This window comes from Macrobrachium nipponense, chromosome 10, assembly GCF_015104395.2.
Source record: "Macrobrachium nipponense isolate FS-2020 chromosome 10, ASM1510439v2, whole genome shotgun sequence".
In the NCBI taxonomy this organism is placed as follows: Eukaryota; Metazoa; Arthropoda; class Malacostraca; order Decapoda; family Palaemonidae; genus Macrobrachium; species Macrobrachium nipponense.
The window spans coordinates 11,481,361-11,496,148 of record NC_087204.1 but is presented as its reverse complement, the minus strand read 5'-3'; the positions used below and the strand labels follow the sequence as shown (position 1 = coordinate 11,496,148).

Below are 14,788 nucleotides of genomic sequence, written 5' to 3'. Positions count from 1 at the left end.
TGGCTGACCGTAACATGTGAACGAGTTAGTCATTAACACACATTGCTAACCACTGATAGTTCTAGGTAATAACTCCACACGGACTGCATGGAACGTTTCAACTAACACGACAGCCACTAGGGATTGGGGCGTCAAATGCATTTCGCCGTGTTTATTATAGCCAATGCGGGTTTATTACAGTCTACCCCCTGAAAAACGGTAAAAATTCTTAATAAGCAACTCAACTGCTATAGGAGTTATTTATTACCTAGATGTACCAAACTACTTAATAGCACTTCATAAGCAGGCGAGATCTCAACCGATCTGGATGTTACACTAATTTAAAGCGTCGTATGATTAACATTTATTACTAAAATCAGTAGAAATCTAAATTTCAAAACTTAAATATCCAAACTGATTAAAAACTTACCAAATTACGCACAGCTTTATATCCAAGCAAATATATATAGATAATTTTCTCAGTTCCGAATCCCGAGACGGGCAATCCACTGCATTTTTATATAACCTCCATGCAGAATCATTACTATTCATATGTCATTGTTCATAATATTTGCCATCACACTGAACTATTATTATTACTGTTATGTTTTAATACTTTAATAACAAGCAGAAATTTTGTGAAAATAGCATTTTCAAGAATGTAACTAATTAATCCTCAAGATATGAAAGCCAAACAGGAACCTTTGAAAGGAGATATGGAAAACATCTCCAACGAGGAAACAAGACCACAGTATGACAATCAAGGGAAATCAGGTCAATACAAACTTTGAAAACCAACAACTGGAAAATAAGTTAACGACCTAGGATCATGAAACATTGAAGTCAATTTAAATTCATTTACAAAGTACAACATTTTGATTAAAAGCTAAGAACAATCTTCATATCCATTCCTTTACTGATGCAAACGAAGTAGTACGATGCTTGTCTCAAGTCAAAAACAACGCAGTACTATGCACAGGAACATTGTATGGCCGATTTTGGTTTCCCCACTTAGTCCTGCCTGGGAACCTCTTGAACCTAAATTACCTGGCCTCTTTCTCCATGGGCAAGACCTGCAATGAAAATGAACGGGACAGAAATTTGTCCTGGCATACTGTGCGCGATTTCACTTTTAATTTCAAATTAACACAAATCTCCAACTGTGTAGCTTAACAGTTACTCTAATTTAAACAGTTTTTAAACTGTACACGATTTCACTACGTTTAATTGAAGATTAATAAAAGATTCTAAAACTGTTACTCCAATTTAAATGGTTATTTTTAAACTGTTCATTGCAATGAACATTTTAAGACTTAGTTGGCTAAACTAAAGATTTAATTTTTTTTTAATCTAAAGACTTCATTGAGTTTAGCCATAAACCTCTATATTGAATTTTGACAAGAATTTAGTACCGTTTTATAAATAAGTGATTGAATTTAGCCATGAACCTATAATTAAATTTGACAAGTATTTAGTACTGTTTTGTAAACAGTTTATTAAATTTAGCCATGAACCTATAATTAAATTAAAAAAATATTTAGTAAACAAGTGAAAAAAAAAAAAATAAATAAAACAACTCCCAAAACTGATTATGGAAGGTCTTCCGACCAACCATAATCAGTTGAGAGAGAACACCCCCACGCCCCTAAAAGGGTGGAGGTATAAAAAGAATGAACTGGATTTGGAACTTAACAATGATAAACTTACCGTTCGATTTTACCTTCATATTACCGAGTTTAGTGTTCATGTTAGAGATCGGTGGAATAAACCCCACATTAGATAACAAAATTCAATAGTGAAGATCCAGCTATAAACATAACCATTCACAGTACTAGTTGGATTTCATGCGTTCCTGAAAAACAATCACAAAGTTATATACTTCAAGAGGCACCACTTCAAATAAGCATTTCTATGGCGAGGAAGTTTAGGAGTTACTACTATTCAATAGATATTTACACAACAGCTTTTCGAGTAGTTTGAAGAAAGAAAGAAAGAAAAAAAACAGCTCTGTCAGCAGGACCTTTAATGGAACACAATACCAAACGAAGAGAAAACCAAAGTCCAAAAGCTTACAAATAACAGTATTTTAACGCCAGATTAAGGATGTATACAAGAACTTCAGCACACTTCCTTACCTGCTACGACGAGACCAATAACGTACTAACTAACCCGAGTTCTGACGACTGGAACCAGTTCTACTTCTCCATCGATAGTTGTTGGCTTAACGTCATCAGACACGTAACAAGGACGCTCAAATGTGGGTGTGTATGTGCATGTATTTTATATCTGAGTCCCTCCTACCAGGATCGCTTCTAAGATCTTTCCTAAAATACGTTTTGCTGCTTTGGTGACCATTACAGTGGATATGCTGACAGGAGGTTACCCAGAGGTCAGGTCAATGCTATGGTAAAGAGGGGAATAGGGTAGCAGCCATATTTGGAACAAGACCTCCTGAGAACCGAAAGCATTTCCAGTTCCCTACTTACTTTCTTGACTCCTCTGCTCGATCGTCCCTTTCTCTGTATGAGGTAACTGCACTTTTTTCCTCTCTCTCTCTTTTTTCTTTTTTTGTACTGCGTTCTTTGCATTTCCTTACTACCAATTAAGCTCTTATTATCACTGTGTTGATCATCTTGCGTCCCTACCTTCCCAATATTGTGACTACTATGTGGAAAAGGCCTTTTTTTTTCTGTTTTTAGTGACACGAATTTCTCCATTTCATCAAACGATTTATCGAAAAAGCATGGGAGACATTGCTTTGAAACATGGTGTCACACACCCTTATTATCTGTGTAAAAATACACAACAATTAGGGAATATTTGGTATTGAATTCGATGGGTATGGAGCCCAGAACCTCCATGAACATTCGCTGAAGAGATACTGTAACTGTAAGTCACCAGGTGTCTACCTTGATAGCCAAGTGGGTAAGTATCCCTATCACCACTGTACGAGACCTAAATGAAATAGGTTCGAATTCTGGTCCAGGTAAATTTGCTCTTATTATATATTTAATTGTATATGGGTTGTTATGTCTTTGTCACGACGGTGGTTAGCTGTTATTTTTAAGGGATGTTCTCCTGATAGGTTATATATATAGTACATCTGAGGACTTTCTACTGCGAGATTTACGTGTTTCAAAACCCAGACCAGAATCCGCTCCTTTCACAGCACCAAAGGAGACCCTAAGCTCAAACTCTGAGGCTCACTGTCGCCACGTTTCCGTCCAACTGAGCGGAATAACCTGGTTTCCTCTGTGAAAGGAAAACAGTTCATATCGCCAGAGATCACAGGACATAAAATCCTTTTAAGAAGAAGGAGAGAAAGAGAGAGATCGAAAAAAAAGGATTGACTTTGTTAACGAGACAATGGCGGCAGAACATCAAAGAGACGAGAGAAAAATCTAATCCTTTTGCAGACAGACAGTTTTTTTGTCCTGTTTTTCAAAATGGAAGTTTTGGTCACCAAGTTATTTTCATTAAACTGTACTGCATTATCGCTCTCGTCTTAGTTTTGCATATAGTAATTGTCTCTTTCCACTGGAAAAAAAAAGACAAAAAAGAAAGATGCCCTTTTGTTGCAAATATATAAAAATGATTTAATCTCCAGCAATAAAAGATAGGTGGCCAATTTATCCCAGTCATTTTTGTAATTTAGATGAAGTGTTATTGAAAAATATTCATGGCTTCCTTTCTATTACAAAAGAAGCCAAGGCAACGCATGCATAATCTACTCCTGTTGGATCATTAGGGTCATTTCATGAAACTGCGAGAGACAAAATAGTTTCTTTTATGTGAGTAAAGCAAAAACTAAACTTTATTTATAATCTTAATGTATTCTGTCCAATGAGTGGTTATTCACAACATTTTGGCCCCGTCGTGACTGCAATGCATACACACAAACATACAAACATTATATATATAATAAATAAATAAATATAAGAATATATATATGTATATATATATATATATATATATCATCATATATATATATATATATTATATATATATTATATATATATATATTATATATATATATATATTATATATATATACTATGATATATATATATATCTATATATATATATCTATATATATATATATGCGTGTGTGTATGTGTGTGTGTGTATGTCCAGACATTAACCTAAACATGTTTAATATCAGTTACACACTACCTCGGAAGTAAACCTTAGGGGAATTATAATTAGCAAGTGGTTCGCCACTGACGGATTCGAACCACCGACAACGATCTACCTCCCACTCCAGTGACTCGTACCTTTGGTAGCCGAAACTAGGATATTTTTTAACCTTTGAATTAACACTCTCTCTCTCTCTCTCTCGCCAATTTTGTTTAATGGCAGTCATGTCCATGATAGTTCTGATGAGGTCTGTTGTGAAAGGTCCCACAAGTATCTCCATTGAGGAGTCTCGTCTCTCCAATGCAACCCTTCTTTCCGTCCTCGCAAACCTCTGGTCCGCCCAAAACGCCCTAAAATGTGATGATGAGGGACTGGAATGATATTGCTCGCGGAAGGAATTTCGTTCGTTTTAGTTTTGTGCCATTGTTTTCAGTTAGTGAATAATTCGTTCGCAAATCGTCTTCTTAATAAAAAAATCGTATACTTCTGATGAACTTTTCGTATCGAAATCAGTAACCAAACATAATTGCAATGGTTTTCATTCAGTGGATAATTCAATCACAATATGTTATTTTAATCAAAAACCTTACAAAAATAATTATCTTTGGGTGTGAGTTATTTTCGAAGAAAATTAATTTCAATACTAAGCGATAGCTGTGGTTTGATAATAGTGAATAAGAAGACGTCTCGCATATCAGAGTTAGGAAGATCAAGGGATATCAGTCAGCTGTCGTGGTGGAAGTTTTTGATTTAGATTCAAAGTGCTGAACCTGATCTCTCTTGATAGCTTAGAGGGGATATTCCACTCCACATCTGTATCAAAACCAAACTACATAGGTTCGAATCTTAGTCAGGTGAAGTACACATATTACTTACATAGGTATAAGGTAATCCAGAGTTAAGGTAAATTCGAACTGATTTTCTGAGATATATATATGTTTTCTTTTATTCAGATGGCAAATCGTCTGAGTCATGCTAAAAACCGTTTGACCTATCTTGGCAGTATATAATATATATATATAGTATATATATATATATATATATGATTATATTATATATAATATATATATATAATATATAATATATATAGATATATATCTATATATATATATATATATCTATATATATATACCATATATAGGATCTATATATATATATATATATATATCTGCCAATATAGGGGGGGGGTCAGGGGTATATATATATATATATATATATAATATATATATATATATATATATATATATATATATATATAGTATATATATATATATATAATATCTATATATTATATATATATATATAATATTATATGCTGCCAAGATAGGTCCAACAGTTTTTGGCATGACTCAGACGATTTGCCATCTGAATAAAAGAAAACTAAAAACCAGTAGTTCCATGTGGTGATCAAGACTGAAATTTTGCACGTGTAACTATTCTCTCTCGGTTATGCTGGACATACCAGCCCGACCAGCAAAACATTTTATTTTTCTGTCCCATTTCTGAGCTCTTGTCCAGTGATGCTTAGATTTATGTTTTCTGATTCTTACAATTCATTTCCATATGCGTTTGGCGATACTCCTTTCCAGATTATCTTTACCATATTTTCCCAAGAAGTGTTTTTCCAATATCATCTTCAATTTACTTGGAAATAAGAACCAATAACCGCAGCAAGTCAACCAGACTTGTCGCTTAGGCAAATAGCTTTTCCAGTTCCCTACTCAATTTCTTGATCCGTCTGCTCGATTGCTCTCTTCCTTACAACCAATTAAGCCTTCATTATCATTGTGTTGATCATCTTTGCGACCCTTCCTGCCTAATTATTGCGACTGTCTTATGGAAAAACAGATTGGTTTTGTTTTTTACTGGTATATGGAATTCCCCATTTTATCAAGGGATTTATCGTTAAAACGTAGGAGTTACATGAATTTGATTCATATATACAATCATTAAGCTACAAGTGTCCTTTAATATCTGATTCACTCTAACTAGGAATTAATATAGTTTACTATATGTTAACCGAAGGGGAATTTTCAAGTAGATATGAAAATTCGTCGGGTTATGGCTCGAACCGCGGAACCAAGAATTCGGACTTACAGTGACGCTTCTTATCCATAAGCTCTCATACCCTCATTATCTGTATAAAAATGCAATAGAAAAATAATAATAATTAGTTAACAATTGTTATTGAATTAGATAATAATTATTGGTATTTGAACGAAGGATTTAGGAAAAAATAATAAAACTAAAATATTATAAATATAATGACATCAAAATCTTTTAGAGGGTTAAAATTAGATAATGAAAAGGCTTAAGGAAATGTAAGCAGAACATTTTTCTTTGCTCGAAATGAATATATGATTACAGCATTTCTGACAACTTTATTGGTTTATCTTTATTCCTATGATTTACGTTTATTTTCTCCTTGCTGTTTATTCTCTCTGTCTCCTTTTCGCATGCGTGAATATTTCTTCGCAAGAAAATGCCTTCGGAGGCCTGTTCCATAAGAATATTTGAACAGTTTTACTAATAAAAAATAACTACAAGAAGACTTGCCAAGCTTAGTCAATCTCTTGGTCTGTGTTCCATTCACCGCTATCTTCGACATGAAAATACAGGGTGGCCATAAAGTCCCAGTACCATTACAAGTATTTATGCTCAGAATGGTACTGGAACATTATGGACACCCTGTATCTCATAGGCGTCTCCCATCGATAGCAATTACGCACAATAATCTCGTCGAACTGATTAAATAGATTAACTCATTGTTTCCCGATTGGCCTGCCTCACAATAACAGTTCATTCATTAGGAACCAACGAAATGCGGACTACATTTGCGAAATGAAGGGAAGAAGACAGCTGATATACGGTCAGGAATGGGATATAACTAGAGTTTAGGCCAAAGGCCCAGCGTTGGGATCTATGAGACCAATCAGTCCTTGGAGGGGTGTTGAGAGTAGGTAAGTTTGAAGGGTGTAACAGTGATAAAACCTCTCAGATGCACTACGAAGCAATTGTTAGGAGATGGTGGATAGCAAGAAGAAAGATATATGAATGGAAGGTGGTACTAGTAAAAAGAATGATCAGGGTTACAGCTAGGGGCCGAAGGGACGCTTTAAAGAACCTTTAGTGATGCATAATGCCTACAGTGCACCCCGTGAGATGCACTGACGACAATGATATACGGTCAGGTAAGTTCTTGTATTAGACAAATTTTCATCATAATAACACCTAAGAATTGCAAACTAAATCTGGTGAGTTCACTAAATGCAAAATAGATAAGGAATATGGTACTATTTCACTAACATCTTTCATCTAGATCATATATATAGTTATATATTTAACTAATTTCACCATTTATGAAATATCCATCTTTGGGGAAAAATATATTAAGACTAATAAAAAAAATTATAAAACCTCATGTTCAGACTATCATGGTATAATCCCTATTGTTCATTCTATCTTTTTTTCTTCTTTTTTTCTATGTTATTTTGTTTTATTTTATTTATTATCTTTTTCATGAACTTTTTCGGCCAGTTTCAACAAAAACTGTCTATACCACATTTTGAAGCTGTCACCATATTGCTTCAGCTGTAACTTAGTTATTCAGATTTCACTTAAATAGCCCAACTCTCAAAAATCGTTCGTATATTTTTCAGCTGACCAACTTGACAAAGACGGATAGAAAATTTTCATTTGTTGTTCTGATGTATCAAGAAATGTCCATACTTTAAATATAAGACCTTGTTTGTCTACTCGATAGAATACACTTAACTGTTCAAACCGTTTCTAGGTTAATCTCGACAATACTAATCGTTAACACCTTGTTTCCTTCAATAGTCACGGGAAGGGAAAGCGCTAGGAATATTTTTCCTGGATTATCACACTTAATATTCGGTGCCGATGGAGAGCTACCTTGAAACTAGACTTCCTCTCGCAGGAAGACCTGCTCGATGAAGAGTTATCGAATGGACGCCCGCCCTTCATTCCAGTGAAGTCAGGAGGTCGGGTGCATAGCTTCGGGACAGGGCGTGGTTCACACAGGTGGATGAACACCTGCATACATTCAGAGAGCCGTAAAATTCATATCTCTCTCTCTCTCTCTCTCTCTTTACCTGTCTGCATGTCTGTCTGTCTCTTTATCTAAGTCTATATATATATATATATATATATATATATATATATATATATATATATATATATATATATATATATATATATATATATGACTGGATCTTTTAGACCGAGTCTGCCAGTTATTAGTTAGTTAGAGAGAGAGAGAGAGAGAGAGAGAGAGAGAGAGAGAGAGAAGTAGGTCTACGTTTTCCTAATATTAACAGTAGATACGAACCGCACCATCGACGGATGGTCTCTTGTTTGACAATTTTTCGTATTTTGCATTTTAACAGATTAATTATTGATCCCTGACACCTGCCCTTACCCCACTTTTTCGAGCAGCGCCAATATGCAGTCGAACTTCCCAGTTCCAGAGGTCCCTGACTCCCCTCCCCGCTGGACTGTGGAACATCTCCCCGAGGACGTGGAGCGATTGGAACTTCAGAAGTTTGGTTGAAGCTGCAATGCATTACAGTTCTAGTACTATTCCCCTTTGTTCTTTAATAAATTGTTTACCTTCTTAATCCATTTATTAATTGATTTGTTAATTTATCTGGTTTTTATAATAACTAGTCTTTTCTTTCTGTGTTTCCTATTATCTTCTGTTATTTATTTTAATGAACATCATATTCTTTGGAAGTTTGTGGGTTTGTTCCATATGAATTGGGTTCATCTTCTGAATAATAGTAATAATAACAATAATAAAGATAATGTGTTTTATGTTTATATAAATACACACACCTATATGTGTATATATGAGTGTACGTGTATTTTATTATTTTGACGTTACTTACGATAATAATTTCATCATCCTTAAACCTAATCATCTCTCTCTCTCTCTCTCTCTCTCTCTCTCTCTCTCTCTCTGTCTCTCTCACTAATAACTGGCTATTTCATTCACATGGAAACAATTCTAAGCAAATTTTGCCTTCTCTCTCTCGATCTCGAGTTGACTAGGATTTTCTCTCTGCATTTATTCTCAATAGGTCTAGGTCTCATTCCAATTTTTCAATCTTAATCCAGTAAACATGGTTTATTTGCAGTAGGAGTTAATTAAAAGATGTTAGATAGTTGTATATGCTCTTTAATTTCTAGAACTATCCTTATAAACCTATAGTTCCTTTAGTTGTGCAAAACGCTCTCCTGCCAGTCTTTCTTTCGCTGTCCTTTTGCCAGGCAAATAATAGGCCCATTTCATGTATTTGAAAACAATTTTAATAAAGTGGTCTCGTCTCTCTCTCTCTCTCTCTCTCTCTCTCTCTCTCTCTCTCTCTCGTTTTGACAAGTATATTCCCCTTTGCTGGTATTCTTAACAACATAGGTCTAGGCCTAACTTCAACAACCCTATCACTCCTAACCTGTCAAATATAGTCTACTTGCGTTAGGAATCGAACGGAAGATATGTTTATTCACTTTCATTGACAGAAGAATATTTATATGCCTGTAGTCAATATATTTACCCAAAGTTTTAAATGTAACGGGCAGACTAAACCAAACTAGTCAAGATGTTATATGGTTACTCGTGCAAATGTTCACCCATTTTAGGTAGACTGTAAAAGCTAACCTTTCCGCTTCCAGCATTGTTCTTCTCTGTGTTACAGCACCCATAAATATAGCATATACTAAGGGGAATACAGTGCTAAATTCCGAAAAGCTCAAGAATTGTCATGAATTCGTGAAAACCCTCACATAGATTTCGCTACATGAGAGGAGGTAGGCAACATGTGACATCATGCGCAAGAGCGTTGAAATATATTGCGTAACCACTAGAGAGTCACACGATGTACTGGAATCTAATAATAATAATAATAATAATAATAATAATAATATAATAATATTTTTTATAATAATAATAATAATAATTCATATAAACAAGAAGAGCGTGTAAAAATGACTTGATTTTTAGTACAATTCCCATTGTATATTATTATAAATAAGATTAATTCCTCCTCGACGTCTCAGCATCTATCTTTACGTACTACTTACTTCTCACCAAGGAGCATCATTATTTATGATCTCGTCTATAGCTAAATTTTAATTTCAAACCCAAATATCACCTGGATCATTACGATTTTTATTGATATAAAGTTTATTTTTGAGGGGGTAGGGTTCTATAATTAAAAATTTTTACGAAAACAAAAGTTTTTGTTTAATTCCGATCACTATATCGTACAGGACAGATATTCATCGGGCATTTTTCTCATTCAAACATGGCCCGCCTGCACACCGCTTCTCATGGCAAGAACTGAACAGACACGGCCAACACTTAGCTGAATGGTTTCGGCAAAACTGTAGTAACTGTATAAGATATATATTAGATAAAAAATAAAAAACTTCGTTTTGGACTATTGACTTATTAAATACCCTTATTTTTAAATAAGATATTGAGTAGTTTCATTAAAATAATGTTCAGATTAATCTGAAAGTGAATATAAAACTTGGTTTTATATGGTCGTTTGGTTTAATAGTATATGGGAGGGAAGGGTTCCCCCATCCTCCCCCACCTGTGATGTTGGAGACTGTGTGAGTGAAAAATATCGCCTCGTGACCGTTATCATTCGACTCTCCCGGTTATCAAAGCGAGTTTTTTTTGTAATTTTTCCTTGCTAATTAATACAGAAATGGATCTGAAACTGAGAGAAGGGTACAGAAAGTTTCGTATTAGGAGAGCGTAAAGGGATTACTCATGCATATGAAATCGAAAACGTCCCGGACCAAAGAGCAAAAACCTAAAAACAAATAAATAAAAACATCCTGCCATTGGCTGTCTCACAACTCCATGATCCAGATGTTGGTAAGACGATTCTTTTATGAAAAATGCTTTTATTTCCTGTAATCACTCATTTTGTATCAGTGTTTGTGTTTAGGTGTTAGGGGGCGGGGTGTGCTAATTTTAGGTTTAGTGGAAGTGCAATTGGGTTTAGTGAGAAGTTTAGTGGGTTGTTATGTGTTTAGATTTATCGAGGGTGTGAGTTTCGTTTTAGTGGAGGGCTCATTTAGGTTTAGAGGGGAAGAGGTTGGTTAGGTTGGTTGAAGAGTGTTTAGGTTAAAACGGGGGATGTGTTTAAGTTTAGCAGGGGTGTGTTTTTGGCTTAGTTAGGGTGTGTATAGGTTTAGTGGTAGATGTCTTAATGGTTATTGGGGGTGTGATTAGCTTTAGTTGGGTGTCCATTTGGGTTTAGTGCGAGTGTGTTTAGGTTCAGAGCTTTATTGAGGTTTAGGGAGGTGACACTGTTTAGGTTTAGTAGGGGTATATTTAGGTGTAGGGAGGTGACATGGGATCTGTTTAAGCTTTATTGCTGATGTGTGCTTAGGTTAGTTGGGGAGAGTTTAGGTTTTGTGAGTTTGTACAGTTAGGTCAGTGAGATGTGTGCTTAGGCTTAGTGGGAGGAGTATTTATGTTTAGTGGAGGATGTGTTTAGGTTTGGAGGGAGGGGTGTTTAGGTTTAGTGGTAGATGTCTTTAGGTTCAGTGGTGATGTGAATAGGTGCAGTGGAGGATGAGTTTAGGATTGGTGGGGCTGTGTCAATTCAGGGGGTGTTTAGGTTTAGTGGGTGGTGTGTTATTAGGTGTGATGGGAAGGGGTTGTTTAGGTTTAGTGGGTATGTTTAGTTGTGTGTGTTTAGGTTTAGTAGGGTGAGTTTAGGCACAGTAGGGTGCGATTAGGTTTAGTGAGAGGTGTGTTTAGGTTATGTGGGTGGTGTCTGTTCAAGTCATGTGGGTGGTGTGTTTAGGTGTAGTGGAGAGAGTGTTTTCCGAATTTTGTAGGTATTTAGGTTTAGTGGACCCTGTTAATATGTTGCAATCCTCGTTTTCTAAAATTTGCCTGCTCAGTATTAAGGAGGTCGTTATCGGTCAGCTGTCTGACGATTGGTCTCCTTGTGATTTTCTCAGAGATTTGTGTTTTTTTATTTATTATTTTTTTATTTATTACTTTTTACACTAGTGATTGCATGCTTTAAAGATTTTTGCAGTGTCTCTATTTGCGAATGATTCTCATCACATGAGAAATACTTAGGATTCCATAGTTCAGTTCTGCTTGAAATTATGAAATTAGTCGACAGTATATATCGATTATTCTTGTTATTTTCTTCTTTGAAGTTAATATTTACTATGACGAGAGAGGGAGAGAGAGAGAGAGAGCGAGGGGAGAGAGAGAGAGAGATGAGAGACTGACTGATGAATTCTAACACCATACTCGATTGGCATTTACTGAATAGCTGAGACCAAAACTCTGCCTGATATGTTTATTTAAGTAACTTTTTCAATCTGTCATAGTAACTGAGGCCAGAATGGACGAAGAATTCTGTATTTATACGTGGGAAAAATTAACATTTGGATTGCAGATAACTTGTATTGCGAGGGTGGGAATCACGTATATAAGCCAGCAATTCGACGTAGTTGTGTTTTGTCATATCACGTACAGAAAATATTTTTTTGATGAAGCATGAAAAATAAAATAAAAATAAATCATCTGTTTTATGTCACGCGGGTTTTTGTACCCTGTGAAAAGCAATACAATACAACCCTTTATTTTGACGTTTAATGGATGTACCAAAGCATGTTAATGGCGGGAGAGTTTCTCGACGTCGCTACATCCTACCGTTTTTTTGGGGGGTTTTGGGGGGTCGATTCATCCAGGACGAGAGTTCCAAGATTCCAAGAACACAATACTTGTATGCTAAGACCAGCCTTCCCCCTGGATTGCCGGGGGGCTGCCTGGTCTGGTGGAGAGGTTGTCGTACGGAGTCTTTGCAAATTCCTAGTCTTCGTCTTTTGTTCCTAGTTTAACTCTGGGTGTCTTGCCCTTTCTTTAATTTTTTTTTTAAAGTGGGGGGGGGGGAGGGTGCAGTGGTACCCGTGTTAGGTAAGGGTATAGTTGTTCCCTCTAGTATCAACGGCCTTAATGGTGTAAATATTTAAATAAAGTCTGTTGAGTGACGTGATATTAATTAATACCTTTTTTCGAAATTAACAAAAAATCCTTTATTTAATTTTTCCTAAGGGGGTGGGAGGGGCAGTTGGACCCGTGTTAGGTAAGCGTATTGTTGTTCCCTCTATATCAACATCCTTAATGCTGTAAATATTTCATTAAAGTTTATTGAGTGACGTGATGCAATTCTTACCTTTTTTTCGAATTTAAAAACCCATAGGAATATAGATAGATAGTAGTAGCTTATTTTAATGGATTGAAGCTTATATTGGAATATCCAAGCGTGTACCTGGTATTGATGCTTTTAAACATATTTGTTATTATAAAGTTACGATAGAAGCGAGGCACCAAGCAAGCAATGTCTCTTACTTGCATGGCTTCTAACTGCCCCCCACCCTCCTGACTCCAACTTAGGATTTCATGACGTCAGCAGGTATCAAGTTTGGCCACCTACGTGATCATATATCTGCCAGGAATTCCTGGCTGGAAGGCTGATCACAGGTGTTACTCATTTCATGACGTTTTAAATTGAGAGAGAGAGAGAAAAAAAAAAACTCGTTAACGAATGGTGAATTTTTTCATAGCTTAAATTTTCTGCAGTTTACATTTCATTTCCTAAATGATTACCTATGTGATGAGGCAATGTCTCGTCGAAGACCGGAAAACTGCGTCTCTGATAGATTATATCTGCAAATTAACTCCCAGGAGAAGCGTTTTCATTTTAATTATGCCCTAATTATGCCATTTTGCGACATACTTTGATTACAGAATGGTGCAAAGGAAAGAAATGCATCTCTACAATATGAGAAGGCAGCCCCTGCTTCCATATGAATAAAGTTTTATTTCCTCTCTGCTTTGCAGACTTGGGAAAGGTCGGTTGTATAAGAAGATATTGATGACCTTATCTTTTTTCTTTTCTGTAATAAAACACAATTACAGAAATGTGGTTCCGATGTATGGCAGATGGTAATTTGCAGAATTTTTGTAATTTATCATGAACAGGAAATTATTCCATAATATCATTGTTATTTGCTCATTATTATAAAGTTGATCTCTCTCTCTCTCTCTCCTCTCTCCCTCTCTCTCTCTCTCCTCTCATCTCTCTCTCTCTCTCTCTCAGAAATTGGCCGACAATGTTGCATTATTCAGAAACATGACCTTTACTGTCAACCTTTTTAAAATAAGTTTCTTGTGTATTTATTTATTGTCATTGGATAGTGAAAACCTCCGCATTCAAAAAACATTTACTTTAATTTCGAGAGGTTTTGTACGGGTATATTGACCGTGTGACTTCATTACAATGGGATAAGTTATATGGAGTACATAAAAACGTTCAAACCTCAATACACAAAAGTCCGAATTTATGAGAGAGTGCATCTTTTGGTAACGGAGGATTTGGTTATTTAAGTAAAAACGACCACAGTAAAGGAATTAAATATTTTATTCAGTGTTGCTTCATGTTAATGGACTCAGGACCATCTGTCTGAGAAATAATGAAATGACGAGATAATTTAAAATCTGTAAAATTGGAATACGTTGTTTAAAACATTATTTTAGAATAATTGTGCAGAGTAGGGTTACGGAAAATGAATGTGGTGATTGTTACACCTCGTATTCCTAAACC

General features: G+C 35.5%; 1 long non-coding RNA gene across 1 annotated transcript; it reads right to left on the bottom strand.

Moving 5' to 3' along the window:
• Window positions 1-821: 821 nt before the first annotated feature.
• Window positions 822-2,171, bottom strand: LOC135224117 (uncharacterized). Its single transcript, XR_010316625.1, has 3 exons — window positions 2,115-2,171; window positions 1,687-1,831; window positions 822-1,052 (listed from the first exon to the last, which is right to left on the bottom strand). It is a non-coding gene; the product is annotated as an uncharacterized LOC135224117 (long non-coding RNA).
• Window positions 2,172-14,788: the final 12,617 nt, after the last annotated feature.